Source organism: Cydia strobilella, chromosome 8 (assembly GCF_947568885.1).
Source record: "Cydia strobilella chromosome 8, ilCydStro3.1, whole genome shotgun sequence".
NCBI classification, from domain to species: Eukaryota; Metazoa; Arthropoda; class Insecta; order Lepidoptera; family Tortricidae; genus Cydia; species Cydia strobilella.
In genome coordinates this window covers 7,574,007-7,590,225 of record NC_086048.1, presented here as the reverse complement: position 1 = coordinate 7,590,225, position 16,219 = coordinate 7,574,007, and the positions used below count along the sequence as shown (strand labels likewise).

The following is a 16,219-nucleotide window of genomic DNA, read 5'->3' as shown; positions in this document are numbered from 1 at the left end:
AAAAAGGAAAAATATATTAACACTTAGAAACAAGTTGCTGAGTAAGTACGGCACCTACTTAATTTCATTATCCTTGAATAAAATCCTGAATCAAGTCAACTGACTTAAATTCCCAATACACAAGCCAGAATATTTAAACTTAAAGCAGCTTTAGGTGGAAACTATGAGTCGAAGTTTTTCTTAAATATTTGCAGGAAAAGGCTTTCGCCTTGGCCCGAGCGGTGAATTTTTACTTTTGTTCTCAAAGTTGGGCTGGAATTAGCATTTATCGTCTATAGACTGGATTAAACGGCACCGCGAATTGCAATTTTATTCAGTGACTCTACGATATTGGAGAAAACTTACTACATTTTAATAATTGACTAAACTTTTAAAAAATCAGGAACTTTTTTTCATAAACATTGACTTCATTAAAAGTATACACAACAAACTGCGAAGCTCAAAGCAATGGAATAAAACTTTCGTGGAACTCAAACAAATCGCGCAGTTCAAAATACACTGCTAGTCCTGTTAAAAAAAAGTTACGGGTCTATACCGTGTAGTACGTAGAGATATATATGAGCAAAACCATGCCCAGAGAAAATTTGCGTTCGAATGAAATTTGATTCACATGTCCGCACCTAGGTCAAGCTCGCGGATGAAAGGGTTCATCGCTTTTTTTATTCGGAAACTATACAGAACCCGTTGACATAACGTAAAGGAAACTAATCCTGAAATATTTATATATTGTCACATGTCACATACTCGTATTTAATCCGCTTTGTATGGTTTATTATCATAAAATTGTTAAATTGTAAAGTCAAAATTGAAACAAAATTGAAAGCAGAAAATATAGAAATACGCAAACAAAAAGTTTTATTTTCATAGGAATGCCTTTCTGTATTTAATAAACATTGGAAACTAGTTATAAAGGAATTCAATTATTTTTATTTTTCTCTAGGGCATTTCATTCTGTATTATTATGATGAAAGCACGCAATACAATAGAGAATGGCAAAGCTACAGATTTATAGGTATTTTTTATTCGACGTACATCTGGTCGTTCACATGCCCTTGTCTCGTCCCTGCTCGCCGTACATCAATGCTGTGCTTTCCTAATACTCTTTTTTGTTCATTGAATCCAATGAAACACTCAAACAAAATAAAGTGACTTTCGTATTTTTTTGCAATAAATGTATGTTTAATATCAAATGTAGCTATAGAAGTTGAAACTATACCCAAATATATAGGTATTAGCAATTTCCCAAAATTGTTTTAAAACGTAATGATTCGAAAAATATGAACATTGTGTTTTCCTCTAAATCATTAAAACAGACTTGCCACTTGTACAGCAACACAGGTTCTCACAGTACCGACCCACAGGTTGAATATGGCAATTTGACTAACGAATACAATCGGCCAATCGATGTATATTTACAACAAACTTCCCTATTCGCAATCTCTTTTATTCTACCGACATGTGTCCTGCATCCGGACCCTTTTCGAACCCTCGTTGAGTTTCCGACACTATTGCCTGTCAATATCTTCATATGATAGTTTGTTGCCAGTGTCCGATTTGAATATAGATACATAATATACGTCTGACATAAATTATGGATCATTTTGTGCGTGTATAGGCCTTAATAAGTACACAGTTTCACGTCATAAATTGGGTATTTACTTAACTAAGACTAAGCGAATTATATATATTTCGCCATACAAAATAATTCAACCACATCGCGCAAAACAGAACTTCGCCAAAGCATGCAAAAATGAAATGTCTACTTTAATAAACCCCTCCAAAATTACAACTAAAAGAAAGGTGTAGCGTGTGAGCGTTTATCAGCACCAAAACAGATACCTACTCAGTTAGGCTCGAATAATAGTAGATTGTGTCACAAGGGAGCAAAATGACATATTTACGGCGAGGGCATACAATTGAATCCTAAACGAAGCGAAGGATTCTATAATAGAATCCAGAGCGTAGCGAGGGATTCAAGTGTTAACGCCCAAGGTGAAAATAATTTTGCTACCTTGTGACACATACTGCTTTTCACATCACCTATGAGGAAATTCATCATCATCATGTCAGCCGATAGACGTCCACTGCTGGGCATAGGCCTCCCCCAAGGCTCGCCACTCCGACCGATCCTGTGCCGCTCGCATCCACCGAATTCCCGCGACCTTCACCAGGTCGTCGCTCCATGAGGAAATTACATACAAATATTAGGTTTCAAAACATTATTATTTCAAGCAAAGATCGATACGGACAAAGTACCAAAAATATGTATACACGACCTTAGTATAGGACTATATAGGTACATACTTCTGGCATTTTGTCCGTATCGATATTTTCAGACGTGACCGTACTGACAAATTAAAAGTAATATTGTCTTCGGTTACCGCGATAGTTACTCATGAAATAAAACTATGAAAACGGATTATATCGCGTATATTGAATTTATAATACATCCCGACGTTTCGAACTCTTTACAGCGTTCGTGGTCAACGGGTGACTGAGGAAAAATTACAAAATGCAAAAATACCCACATACTAAAATAATGAACAATCATAGACTACAAACTTTAAGGCTGGTTGTACATGCAAAATCGGTTCATAAGGCTAGTTATACACTATAATTATTTTTCAAGTAAAGATATATATATATACGCGATAAAAATAAACTATGCCGGCTCCAACCCTACACCACGGACCCGAGAAGATTTAATTCCCTCCTAAATTGTAGGAGGGTATCCCAATATGGGACCGGCAACAAACTCGGCGGGACACATCTTTTCAAAACATCAGAATGTCCAGCATCATCCAACACTACGGTCTCACAGTCTATGTCTCGCTTGCTCCTTTATCAGGTGGACTACAGGATCCCAAGCTGGTGGTAGAGAAAAGCCATCTTCCCTATTAAAGTTTGGATATTTCTTAATCTCAATGGCCTCGCGCAGCATTCTGGGTATGTAACGCTTCTCCTTGGCAAGAACCAGAGGCTTATCAAACTTGATTGAGTGATTGGCTTTATCCATGACATGCTCACAGACAGCAGACCTAGGTCGACGGTGCTTGACATCAGCTATGTGTTCCTTCACCCGAGTGGAAATGCTCCGTTTCGTCTGCCCGACATATGATAGGCCACACTCACAGTCCAGCCTGTACACTCCTGCAGTCTGTAGAGGGGTATTGCATTTTACAGGCCTCAGGAATTGTGACATCTTCTTCATTGGCTTGAAATATGTTTTTATAGAAGCACGCTTCAAGATGTGGCTGATCCTGTCCGTGACCCCCCTGACAAAAGGCAGAATGGCAGGCCTGCGCTCGACTGTGGGGATCTTAATGTGGGACCTCTGGTTGACCCGCGGTATCCTGAGCTCGTTTGCCTGGAGCGCGCGCCTGGCATGCTGGAGCTCCGCGGCCAGATGCTGGTCATCACATATCCTCTGGGCTCTCTGAAACAAAGATTTGCCTACTGTAACAAGTTGACTGGGATGGTGATGCGATTTGCCATTTAAGTACCTATCAGTATGAGTAGGTTTCCTATACACAGTGCGACCTAGGGTGTTATCAGGATTTCTTTTTACCAATACATCCAAGAAGGGGAGAGAACAGTCTTTTTCCAACTCCATAGTAAATTTTATTTTGCTATGGATGGAATTTAGGTGATCCAAGAAAGTCGAAACACTACTTTTTGGAAGTATAGTAAAAGTGTCATCTACGTATCTTTTAAATATCTTCGGTCGCACAGGAGCCAGTGAGAGTGCCCTCTTCTCGAAGTCCTCCATAAAGATGTCAGCGACTACTGGAGACACCGGAGACCCCATGGCCACGCCGTCGACTTGAAGATAGAATTCACCATTCCATAGCAAGTAGCCAGATGTAAGGCAATGTTCCAACAGCTTAGCATATTCCTCTGACATGTTCTGCTCACATAACCTCTTCTTGACAATTTCAATGCAGTCTTGTACCGGTAGGCTTGTAATAGCTATTTACATATTACATACATATTATACTGTTGTTATTGATTTAAACTAAGTATTTACAAATTTATACAGAATACAGAATCGCATAATGCTTTGTAAAATATTTGTACAAAACTTTTTAAATTAAACTTTTTAAAATGCATAGACAAGTATGGCTGCGTTTAAAGAGACCTAAAATGTCAAAATAAAAATTAAATTATTAAACTAATGTTTTTTTTTTCGTTTCTTTGTAAATATTACGCTAATTAATTAATTTACTTAATTTAAATATGTAATTAATTAATTTAAAATACGTTAATTACATTTATTGTTTACAATTACAACAAAATATTATTTAAGTTAGAAAAATTGTATGCACGTAATCGATTATAAAGAAATTGTAATTGATTATATGCATACTAATTTCATATGTCTTTGTGTCAATATTTCATACTGGCAACAAAATGTCGTTGAACAGAAAAGTGCCATTTTTATCCCTCCTAGCAGGGAAGAAAAGTTCCCTTTTCGAATAGGTGATGTGAAAAAACTATTTGAACCTTCCTCAATGCTCAGCGCAGCACTTTGTAGCATTGGACAGGGGATTTCAGTTTTAAGTGAATACTTATTACTCTTAGCGCAATGTTGTTATTAAAGAATTTTGCATATTTTCAATAAATAATGAGAGAATCAGAGTGATAATAATTGTAAATAAATTGGTCTGTGCATTAAACTTAACTAGGTTTTTACCTAGTTTATATGCATGCTTTTGACTTTAAATTAAAATTATGTGACTGACAATTAAGTATTTATGATTTATAAATAGGTATACTATGTTGTCTATTGTATAAAAAATAATACTGTTATTATTCTACGAAGGTCCGCTTCATCTAAAAATAATCGGAATCGAAGTGTAGGTGTTTCCTATGGCTTGGCTATACAAATACAGCAAAATATTATGTGAAAACAGACAAAAACATTAAATATAACGAATAAATAAAATCCTAAACTTAACTTACTGTCTGAGTGATACCACACTAAATGATTTGGCTTTAATTCCATCCATCAACATAGGTAAAGGTATATGTATTTAATTTACCAAATGCTAGTTTGTGCAATATCCTGGAGCACGAGAAGTGCGCCCCGGGCAACTGCCGAATTGGGAAGCCTGGGAGGCCCCTTAAACAATACTATTCCAAGATAACAACTGAAAGTCACATAGAAGGATCAGACCTTTTAGCTATTCCTACAATATGCTTAGAGCTACTTTACTACTACTACTTATATCAGAAAAATTCTAAACTCAAAAATTTATTCTGCAAGTAGGCCTTAAGGGCTCTTGTCAATACAACATTTGCAGTGGCATGAAAAATATATACGTAGCAACATTTATAAATACAACAGCCAACAACACCTGGAGAAGCATTATCCAGAAAATTATAGGAATAAGAATACTCTTTCTAAGATAACATACATCATTATTTTCTACTACTAGTTAATAACGCCCACGCTGTAATGATTGGCCCCATTAACCTTGTGGAAAGGCAACAGTCTGGGGGTCTTTCCTATAAAAATAGGGACCAATGACCGTATTATAGGGGCTAATAATTAGGTAGTTTACCTTACTAGTTACTAACTTGTTTTTATTTATTTTAATTTCTATGTGTGATACGTACATACCTACTTAAACCAAAAACAGCGAAACACATCAGGGGGGGAATAACCTCTCCGGACCTTTTCAACCTCTACGTGAATGACCTGATTGTGGGGTTGAGGAGCACCAGAGTCGGATATCACATAGGTGGCGTCTGCGTTAATAGTTTAAGCTATGCGGATGACATGGTGCTCCTCAGCCCCTCGGCTGAGGGCCTCAGAAGGTTGATTGATTGCTTCAATTCTGTGAGAAATATGCGATTTCTCACGGAATGAAGTATAATGGCTCTAAAACTGAATACCTTGTATTTAAGGCGGGAAAGTGTCCGGAGAGGATACTGGACGTATTTTTAAACGGGTTACCTCTTCGAAGGGTGCAGCAGTGTAAATACCTCGGACATATTATAACCGAAAACTTGAAGGACGACAAAGACATCGAGCGAGAGAGAAGAGCCTTATCAGTGAGGTGCAACATGCTCGCGCGCAGGTTTGGCAGATGCTCCGACGAGGTCAAAGTGACGCTCTTTAGAGCATACTGTCAAAGCTTCTACACAGGGCAACTTTGGACCAACTTCACCAGGAAAGCAATTAACACCCTAAGGGTTCTGGTACTGGGGCAGGCATTTATGCAAATGACTTTAGTAGTAGCATAAGCATGGGCAATTACGCCACTGTCTTCCAAGCCGAGACATACGCTATAATTGCCTGTGTACATGAGAATATAGTTAGGCAAACCCAAGGGAAGAATATCTATATTCTCAGCAACAGTCAAGCTGCACTCAAAGTGCTTAAGGCGCGTAGAGTGGACTCTAGACTGGTATACAATGGCATCCAAGCTCTGAACAAACTTGGAAGGCATAACAAAGTGCAACTGGTGTGGATCCCAGGGCACGAGGGATTCATGGGCAATGAAAATGCAGATGAACTTGCCAGAGCCGGATCTGCAAACAACCTTATAGGTCCGGAACCATTCGTGGGGCTCTCACAGGGAACCATGACAACGGCTATCAAAGACCTTACTAAGACCAAACACCAGGAAGAATGGGACAGTCTGACGGGTCTAAAGCACTCAAAGCTCTTTATACAAGGGGTAGACTCTGGTTGGAGCAAAAAGCTTTGGAAACTTAGCAAACGGCAACTCCAAATAATAACGAGGGTGTTAACTGGCCATTACGGGGTCAAGGGAATCCTGGCCAAGATGGGACACGCTGACAACACCGATTGTCGTATGTGTGGCGAAGAGGAAGACAATAGAACACCTTATGTGTGAATGTCACGCCCTCGCCAGACAAAGAATGAAGGACTTTGGAACAGGCTACCTGGTACCAAAGGAATTCAAAAAGCTACCCATAAGGTCCATCATCCGGCATATGGAGATGGTGGGGAAAGCTCTTGAGTAGCGGACGGATCTTTCCTAGGGGGTAACTGCACAAAAGATCCCTATGGGTCGAAGTGTATCCGTAAGGGCCCCCGAAACGATAAGATAAGATAACACCCTAAGGGTTCAATATAACGACGCCTTCAGAATCCTGATGAAGTTGCCAAGGTGGTGTAGTGCGTCGAGTATGTTTGGGGAGGCTCGTGTCCCCGATTTCTTTGCCGTAATTCGGTCGAGAGTGGCGTCCTTTTGGAGTAGGATGCGCAGCACTGAAAACTGTATCCTTGCCGTAATTAGTGAGGATTTGCAAAGTCCAATTTGTAGGTTTTGGCTGTCTCTGCATCAAGATGCGAACCGGAAGTAGTAGGTTATTTTATTTTATTTTATTTTAAATTGTAATTATAAATTTATAATTATTGATTTTTAACTGTTATTTCTACTTTTAACTTTTTACACTTCTCATCTTATAGGTAATTCTGTGTTTTATATGGGTGCTTGCCTGAAATAAAATCAATTTAATTTATTTTTATTTATTTTTATATCATTATCAAACGCATCAACTAGCTAGACAGTAATATTAGACATATTTCTGGAATACTGTAAATTTAAAATAATCATTTCAACCGCTTTCAGAATATTACTTCACTAAAAATGTAATAGAGTGCAGCGTTGATGAACTTCATGAAAAATATGCATTAAATAATCTACGTAATGATAGTTCGTCCGTCCTTTATAACAAAACCGCCAAATCCCGAGCGCACGTTATCTACAAAAACATTTATACACTTTGATAGCGCTAGTTAACACCTACTGACTAGACGTTTTAATTAAATTTCAGTCTACATTGTTACAATTTAGCGCCCCCGTGTTATAAAAAGTAATGTTAATAAGATCTGGCCTCGACTTTTACGCAGGTTGTAAATCAGGGCTCTTTTAATTTTGGCAGAGGTGTCTGTTCATTTCTTTCGCGTCGGAAGAAATTAAACTCGTCTATGAGAAATTTCAGGCTCCATTCGGTTTGTTTAACTGAGTTAGAGTAACTGGGTTAAAATTTAATTACATTTAATTCAAAACTTTCTGCGTGATTCTAATTTAATAAAATAACTGGATCCTGAAATTTGTCGTAAACATTACAGTAAGCTTTTATATCGATATTGTGAATTTTCAGTAACAAGAGTTTAAAGGTATTTTGGAATCACATTATGTTTCAGCTGTAAGGGGTTTAGTCTTCACCCTTTAGGCAACTAAATGTAATGAACCAAAATCCTCAACCAATAAGTTTTTATTCTTACATAATAATATTCATGACTGCTTATGTACATTTTCTGTGAACATTTATTTATTCCTTACACATTAAGTAAACTTATACATATTGCTTGTTTAAGTAACAATAAAGAATTCAAACTTCAAATCGGCCTTCGGAATTGACTATTACCTAAATCTCTCTCGTGCATTATTCCTTAGTTACTGCCCCACATTATTTTGCATGCACAAAATAATTATGTACGATTGATACATTTTTGAATGTGTAGAAAGCGTAATTATTTAATTGTAATATTTAATCGTAATTTATATAAATGGGGAGATTTTATCAGTATGAGGTTATCCACATAATGTTAAATCTCCCCATTTATATAAATTACGATTTCCCTACCTACTGAATTGGCCTTTCGGCTGGATTTAACTACACAATCATTCTTGCGAGTCGCCTTCCACGGGTAACAGCTCAATGTAATAGTAGTAATCGATTACGAAGTAACGGGTCACCAACATTTACAAGGGTAACGCCTAAAGTTTTAAATAAAAAAGGACCGTTATATTAGAATGAATAGGTATGCTTTATATGCTTTCAAAACCCCAAGACAACGCGTCTACAATTTTTATACGATCAAATTGGTTTGATGCGCCATTTACACTCCAGACTAAACTGAAAACGCTTTTTACTTACCTATGTACTCTTTGTACGGCGATTTTGGAAAGATGGCAGTTTATGCGAGACTTTCGCGAAAGATTCGATTTTTTTCGGGAAGGCATGATAACACGTATAACTCCCAAATCGTTTGACATTTACTCCCCAAACGACATAGAAACATGTTTTTTTTAAGTACCCACCTTCGTGGTCATTTTAAGAGGAAAGGGGACGGCCGCTTTTCCCTGGATATTGACATCATGACATTACGTTACGCAGTGCGTTGCAATGCGCGGCCGGAAGCGGTCGTGTCGTAGTGCACTACACGAATTTTGAAATTCGCGAGCAGCGCGGCAATAGCCGCTGCCTGCTTACCCGACACAACACAAGTCGTAGTCAACGAGCTGTTGGCATTTATTCAAAATGCCACCGTGACTGAAGGAGTCCAGCATCGTGCAGATCTGCAAGTCCAGCTTCCAGGAGGAGGACATCTGTAGTGGCAAGGCGCTGCTCTACCAGATGCTCGGCAAAACCGACGAAATGCCACCACGACGAAGAGATGGAGGCGTGAAGAGTCTAAGGGACATCATTTCGGTGTTCAAGGGGACCGATCCATCAAATATGCCCTCTTTCGTGGCGAAGGACCTGCATCGGCTACCTTTCGTCTCGTTTGACCATGTTGACGTTTCCAGGCTGCTTAAAGGATATCATTTCCCTGTAGGACAATCGGGCTGAACTGCAGGCTAAGTTGGAGGTATCGAATAATACCATCAGTGAACTACGTTATGAATTAGAGTCAATACGTAGTACTAGTTCGGAAAGTAGGCTAACATAGCCGTGTGTTACGTTGCGCGGAATGCGTCCATCGGCGGTTTCCCGCCGCTGGACTGGAGCGGTCACCGCTGACCCCCCCCCCCGCACGTCACGTGAGAGTACGTTGACCCCACAACGTTGCTACGCTGCTCCTGCCGCTAAGCCGCCTGCTGTGTCCAAGTCAAAGCAGCGCCCGAAGAAAGAGGTGCAGAGCCTTCGTGAACCTGTTCACAAGGATCGATCACAGCTGACTCTAAAACTTACTTATACTTACCACAAGTGTTTTGTTCCTTTGGCCTTGCTAGGGTTTATCATTCCTGACACGCCATACTTATTACAGTATTACTATGTTAGTATTCGTCTTCCTCTGATGCTGTCTTGTTAATAAATAAATAATATAATATTGATTTGATAAACGCTCGCTCGATATCGGTTTGGTTTGACACTTGACAGACGTCATTGTCTTTTTTTTTATAGTTCTTGTAGTTGGCGCTAGTTGCATATGCAGCTGTAATGGTCAGCCAAGGTATGGTTGGACCGGACTGATACAGTGACTGAGTGTTATGTTATAAGTACGATGCTTGCTTTATATAAATAAATTTTATTCATTATACGACAAGTAGTACAAGCTGAAATGTACGTATATTTTACCTGTGTGAAAATTGTACTACGTTGTAATAACGGGTTTTTAAAGACATTTCACTCACGTTTCACATAAAAAATACATTGTTTAAATTGTGTTATGTACGGAACCCTTGGAACGCGAGTCCGACTCGCACTTGGCCGGTTTTTAAATTATTATAAAAGTAAGAAGCGAAAAACAGGTTTCATACAAATTTTTAAATGCTCCTAACTCTTATAATAATGAAAAAATCGAAAAAATCAAACGGTCGGGCATAGCTATGATTAAAATACATACATCGAATTATGTAAAAATATTTTTAATATCCAGATAGGAAAATGGGGACTATGATTGTATGGAAAGGCAGTGTCGGGGCGGTCGTCCCCTTTCGTCATCTAGATTGACATTCCCCGTTATGAATATGATTTAGTTATTTGTGCAACAAGAGAGGAAAGTTGGTTTTTCTTGCGAGTGTTTATTTTGAGTCCCGAGAAAGCGAAAGATTCTACGGTAGAATCTTGAGCGTAGCGAGGGACTCAAAAACACGAGATGTAAAATAACTTTGCTCTCGTGTTGCACACATAATTTTTCACCTCAGTAGTGAAAACATATTATTCATATGGTTAAAATGTATTTCGAATTACCCAGAATAAACAGAAAAAAAGTATTATAATATGTACCATACCATACCATACCATACCATACCATACCATACCATACCATACCATACCATACCATACCATACCATACCATACCATACCATACCATACCATACCATACCATACCATACCATACCATACCATACCATACCATACCATACCATACCATACCATACCATACCATACCATACCATACCATACCATACCATACCATACCATACCATACCATACCATACCATACCATACCATACCATACCATACCATACCATACCATACCATACCATACCATACCATACCATACCATACCATACCATACCATACCATACCATACCATACCATACCATACCATACCATACCATACCATACCATACCATACCATACCATACCATACCATACCATACCATACCATACCATACCATACCATACCATACCATACCATACCATACCATACCATACCATACCATACCATACCATACCATACCATACCATACCATACCATACCATACCATACCATACCATACCATACCATACCATACCATACCATACCATACCATACCATACCATACCATACCATACCATACCATACCATACCATACCATACCATACCATACCATACCATACCATACCATAAAAAAATGTAATAAAAGTATGAAGTTCATGGCCTTCACTAAATTAAAAAGCTACATTGTTTAAAAAGTAGGCTTGTTCGAGCTGCTGAGGTGAAAATTAAATTTTACCATATCAATATCACTGCCAATAAAATTGATACCCTAAAAATGTTCCCGCTAGTGTGATGACAAATATGGTACCTACCTATCTATAATAATAACACGGGGGATTGCAAACTCCACATCATATTTTTAATTTTTAGGGTTCCGTACCTCAAAAGGAAAAAACGGAACCCTTATATTATCACTCGTGCGTCTGTCTGTCTGACTGTCCGTCTGTCACAGCCTATTTTCTCCGAAACTACTGGACCAATTAAGTTGAAATTTGGTACACATATGTAAGTTTGTGACCCAAAGATGGATATGTAACGTAAACTAATTAATTTTACCCACGGGGGCCACTTTTGGGGGGTAAATGAGAAAATTAAAAATAAAGTTTATCAAACTATATCGTGTTACATATCAAATGAAAGAGCTCATTGTGAGAATCTCAAATATAATTATTTTTATAATTATAAGATAAATAGTTTAGAAGTTATTCAAGAAAATAGGCAAAAAATGACCATCCCCCCTTATCTCCGAAACTACTGTCAAACATTTTGAAAAAATACATAAAATAGATCTTTACCTATAGATCACCGGAAAACCTTTAAAGACATTTCACTCACGTTTCACATAAAAAAATACATTGTTTAAATTGTGTAATGTACGGAACCCTTGGAACGCGAGTCCGACTCGCACTTGGCCGGTTTTTTATTAAATCGGCTGTATTGCTCTTACTCGTATTGCACAATGAAGGTACTATTAAAATAACGCAAAGGTTATATACCTATTATTGGCAGATAGGTATGCAGTATGCACTGGCGACCAACCCCGTGCGTCAAAATAGCTATTACCCTAAATGACCGTTGTTGTCACAGTGCGGCAAACACAACACCGGGCGTTTGGGACATGTGTGGGACAATGGCTCTTCCGTTATGATCACAGCACTAGCACAATACCGCCTGCGGTGCTCTAGTGCAGACACGGCTTAAGGCTCTTGTCTCGTCGGTGGTGACGAAGGAATTGGCAGTGTACTATTCGTGGCTTGAAGTACATATAAATACAGCATCACAAATTATATGAACATACAAAAATCTTAAAAAAATATAGTAGTACACAAACAGCACAGATAGTCATCCAGACTTGTTTTTGAAGAATATTTTCTCCAAACAAGGATCCTTTGATTCCGCATGAATTGGCAAAGGCATCGTCATACCTCATTGTCATCGTCGTCATCGTTCACGGCAGTCGCAAATGATCGGTTATCTGCTCACTCCCTCGGGTCGGTCCCTCACGTCTGAGGATCGTGGTCAGTATCAGGTTTGCATCTGGAGCGGATAATCTGCCTCCACTGATTTCTGTCCAACGCGTCTTTGACGACCGTGTAGAAGTAGAAATCACAGGACAACGAGTCTTTAACTTGATCGGTCCATCTAGTTGGTATTCTGCCTTCGGTGTTTTTAACCACAATCAGTTTTTCGTCGCCTGCGCACTGTGTGTCCGAAATATGAAAGGATGCGTTGTTGGCATATGCTGTTTTCACTCGGAGCTGGGTCAGTATTGATGCATTAGTGCGCTTCGCAGTCCAAGGCATTCGCAACATTCATCTTCAGCACCACATCTTGTATGCGTCAATCCTTTGTCTCTAGTTATCTGCATTTCTTAACAAAACGTAGCTATCTCCCCTATAGCTACGTTATGTAGTGCCTCCACTATTGGGAACGGCGGGTAGGGAACAGTGAGATATAGAGTACTTCTAATTGCACTACACAATCTTGAGTATGTTTAACACAAACATGAAGTCCCTCATGTGCCTAAGTGACTGTCAGATTCGGAAACTACGCACATGCGGTCACGATTAATCGAACAAACTACTTTCACAAACTTTTCTTATTATTTTTATCACATGTTATGATAGAAGTAAGCATGGAATTTTTGAGTCGAAGACTCCATATTTCGTTATTTTGTTGTATTATATAATGTACTATCTGCTTTTAAACCCCATGTGGTTTCAAATTTACCAGAAATACAATCGTGAGTGATGCTCATTTTTAATGATATTGATCATGATCACTAATTACCTACCTCTTGTGTTCTTAATGATTCCTACTGCATACTAATTGAACGTTTTTTTTTTACTTTGGAAACTGTTTTATATGCCTTGAAGTAAAAAAAAACCTGAAAAGTAATACTAGATTTAAAATCTGCGTTTGCATTTGCCCCGCACTGTTTCCAATGACCCCACACGGTTTCGGATAAATAGGAATGGCAATATATTTTGATTTAATCCATATTTTGTGTTACATTTTATTTTAAATAATTATTTTATTATAATTAGATAGCCTGACAACCAAACTAACGGATGTCGTAAAAATTGATTCGATTGTAACATTCTTATATCATTTTAGAGCCATTTTAGATTCCTAATTCCCCCACTTTACCCTACAAGTAATGGTCATTTTGACCACTGAACCCTAAAAATCGTGTTTGCCGTGGCACCTGCCGCTGACATACAGACACGTGCATGATTTTTTGAAGGCCACGATTTTTCTTTTTGAAATACGAAACCCGAAATAGTAGAACGAAAAGTTTAGCGCGTATGTAGATTTTTCGCTACATTTTTCCGTTCCGCTCCCATTGACGTAACAAATTCCTGTTCGATCCAATGGTTGATTGGCATTGTTGTATTGTAGTTTTGGTTTTATTTTTTAATGCAATATGTAGGTATACACAGGGTGGCACATTTCTAGAGACTGAGCTGGACTGAGCTCAAAGGATAGTGTTATCTAAGTGATCTACAGTCGAGTTATAAACGTAAAGCTGGATTAAAAAGTACACCTGTATTTTAGAATTAAGTATTCTTGCAAATAAAGAATCTTTATCTTATCACAAAATCATTAAGCCTTAATTTAATTTAATCATATGGGGCATTTTCTATGAAACGGGACCTTATTGTCGATGGCGCTTACGCCGCACAGCGTCGCGCGGCATTGTATTTATATCGGAGCATCGTTAATAATGGCGTAAGCGCCATCGACAATAAGGTCCCTTTTTATAGAAAATACCACATATATTATTATGTAATTCGTTTTAAATGTTTTAACCTCATATGGAAATATTTTCTGGATTAAATAATTTCATTCAATTATTCATTACAAATGATATTTTTTTATATTAATAACAAGCCTACCACTACAATAGTTATTTGTTATACAAGGGTGCAAAGTTGTATTTTACCCGCGAGTGTGGAATTGAAACACGAGCAAGCGAAAGGATTCTATAGTTGAACCACGAGCGAAGCGAGTGGTTCTAAAATAGAATCCTGAGCGTACGAGTGTTTCAACACACGAGAAGTAAAATACATTTGCACCCGTGTGTAACACAAAACTTTTCCCCTCACTATAGCGAGGAAAGTGCAACATCCACAGGCGTTAGATCATCTTCATCACTGGAATCACTAATTTTTTTACGATATTATAACAGAACACACTAGAAATTCTGATTTTTACGTGAGTCGGTGAGAAGAACAGTAAAAATTTTGTTGACAATGTTGACATTTCTGTTCTGACGTATGAAATGTCAACGATGCGTTTTGAAATTGCATCGACTCAACTTGTGCGTTCAGAATTATATTTATCATCATTATAAAAAATCTAACGTTTCTTATGGAATTTTAAGGTTTATGACTTAAAATTATTAAATAAAGCTAAATTTGGTATTTTTATTAGATTCTCAAACCATTTATTTAATGATAATTAATATCGAACGAACCATTATTATGAGCGTTTTACGTTTTGTTATCTGTCAAGCTACTTAAACACGCTCCATCCAAGGTCAAATTACTTTCCCCACTAGTAGATAAAATGCGTTTTTCCCCGCTTGTTTTAAAGGATAAAAGACGGCTTTCCGAGCTAGTGAGGGGAAAAGTTATTTACATTTAAAATTGACACATGACATTAACTTGACTTTACATTTGATTAAACGATTACGATTAAATGATTCGTTAAAACATGCAGATTTTTGCATTAATGTATCTCAAAACTGTATCTCACAAACGGTTAGAAATATTAACGTGATTAATAAGTGAAAAATAAAGTAAGCACGTAGCCTAAACAACTCCCCGTTTGCATACAAGTCCTTCATTCTGTTCTACCCGATATTTATATGCACTTGCATATGCATATGCTTTTTTAAAATTGTACATGCACTTCATTGTTGTGTTGGTATAATAAGTAACTTTATTTTAATTTTATTGTTTTATTTATGCATACGTTGTACCTGTATATGCATCATGCATTAGGCTGCAGATCTATATTTCTATTTAGATATCTTTTTTTCAACGCATACAATGACATATTACCTATTTGTAAGAAAGAAAAACATTTCAATTTAGTTTATTACAAAGTACATCCTACACACAAAATTGGACATCAAAATCTAGTTGATTACGTTTAACACACATTACCTGTCACCAGCACTAGGCGGGCGGCGGGAATTAAGCCTCATCTCATTTGCACCACGTCGAGACACCT

General features: G+C 37.8%; 1 long non-coding RNA gene across 1 annotated transcript in view; it reads left to right on the top strand.

Moving 5' to 3' along the window:
• Positions 1–16,219, top strand: part of LOC134743590 (uncharacterized) — a 199,626-nt gene that overhangs the window by 165,932 nt on the left and 17,475 nt on the right. The gene's annotated exons all lie outside the window — the stretch shown is intronic.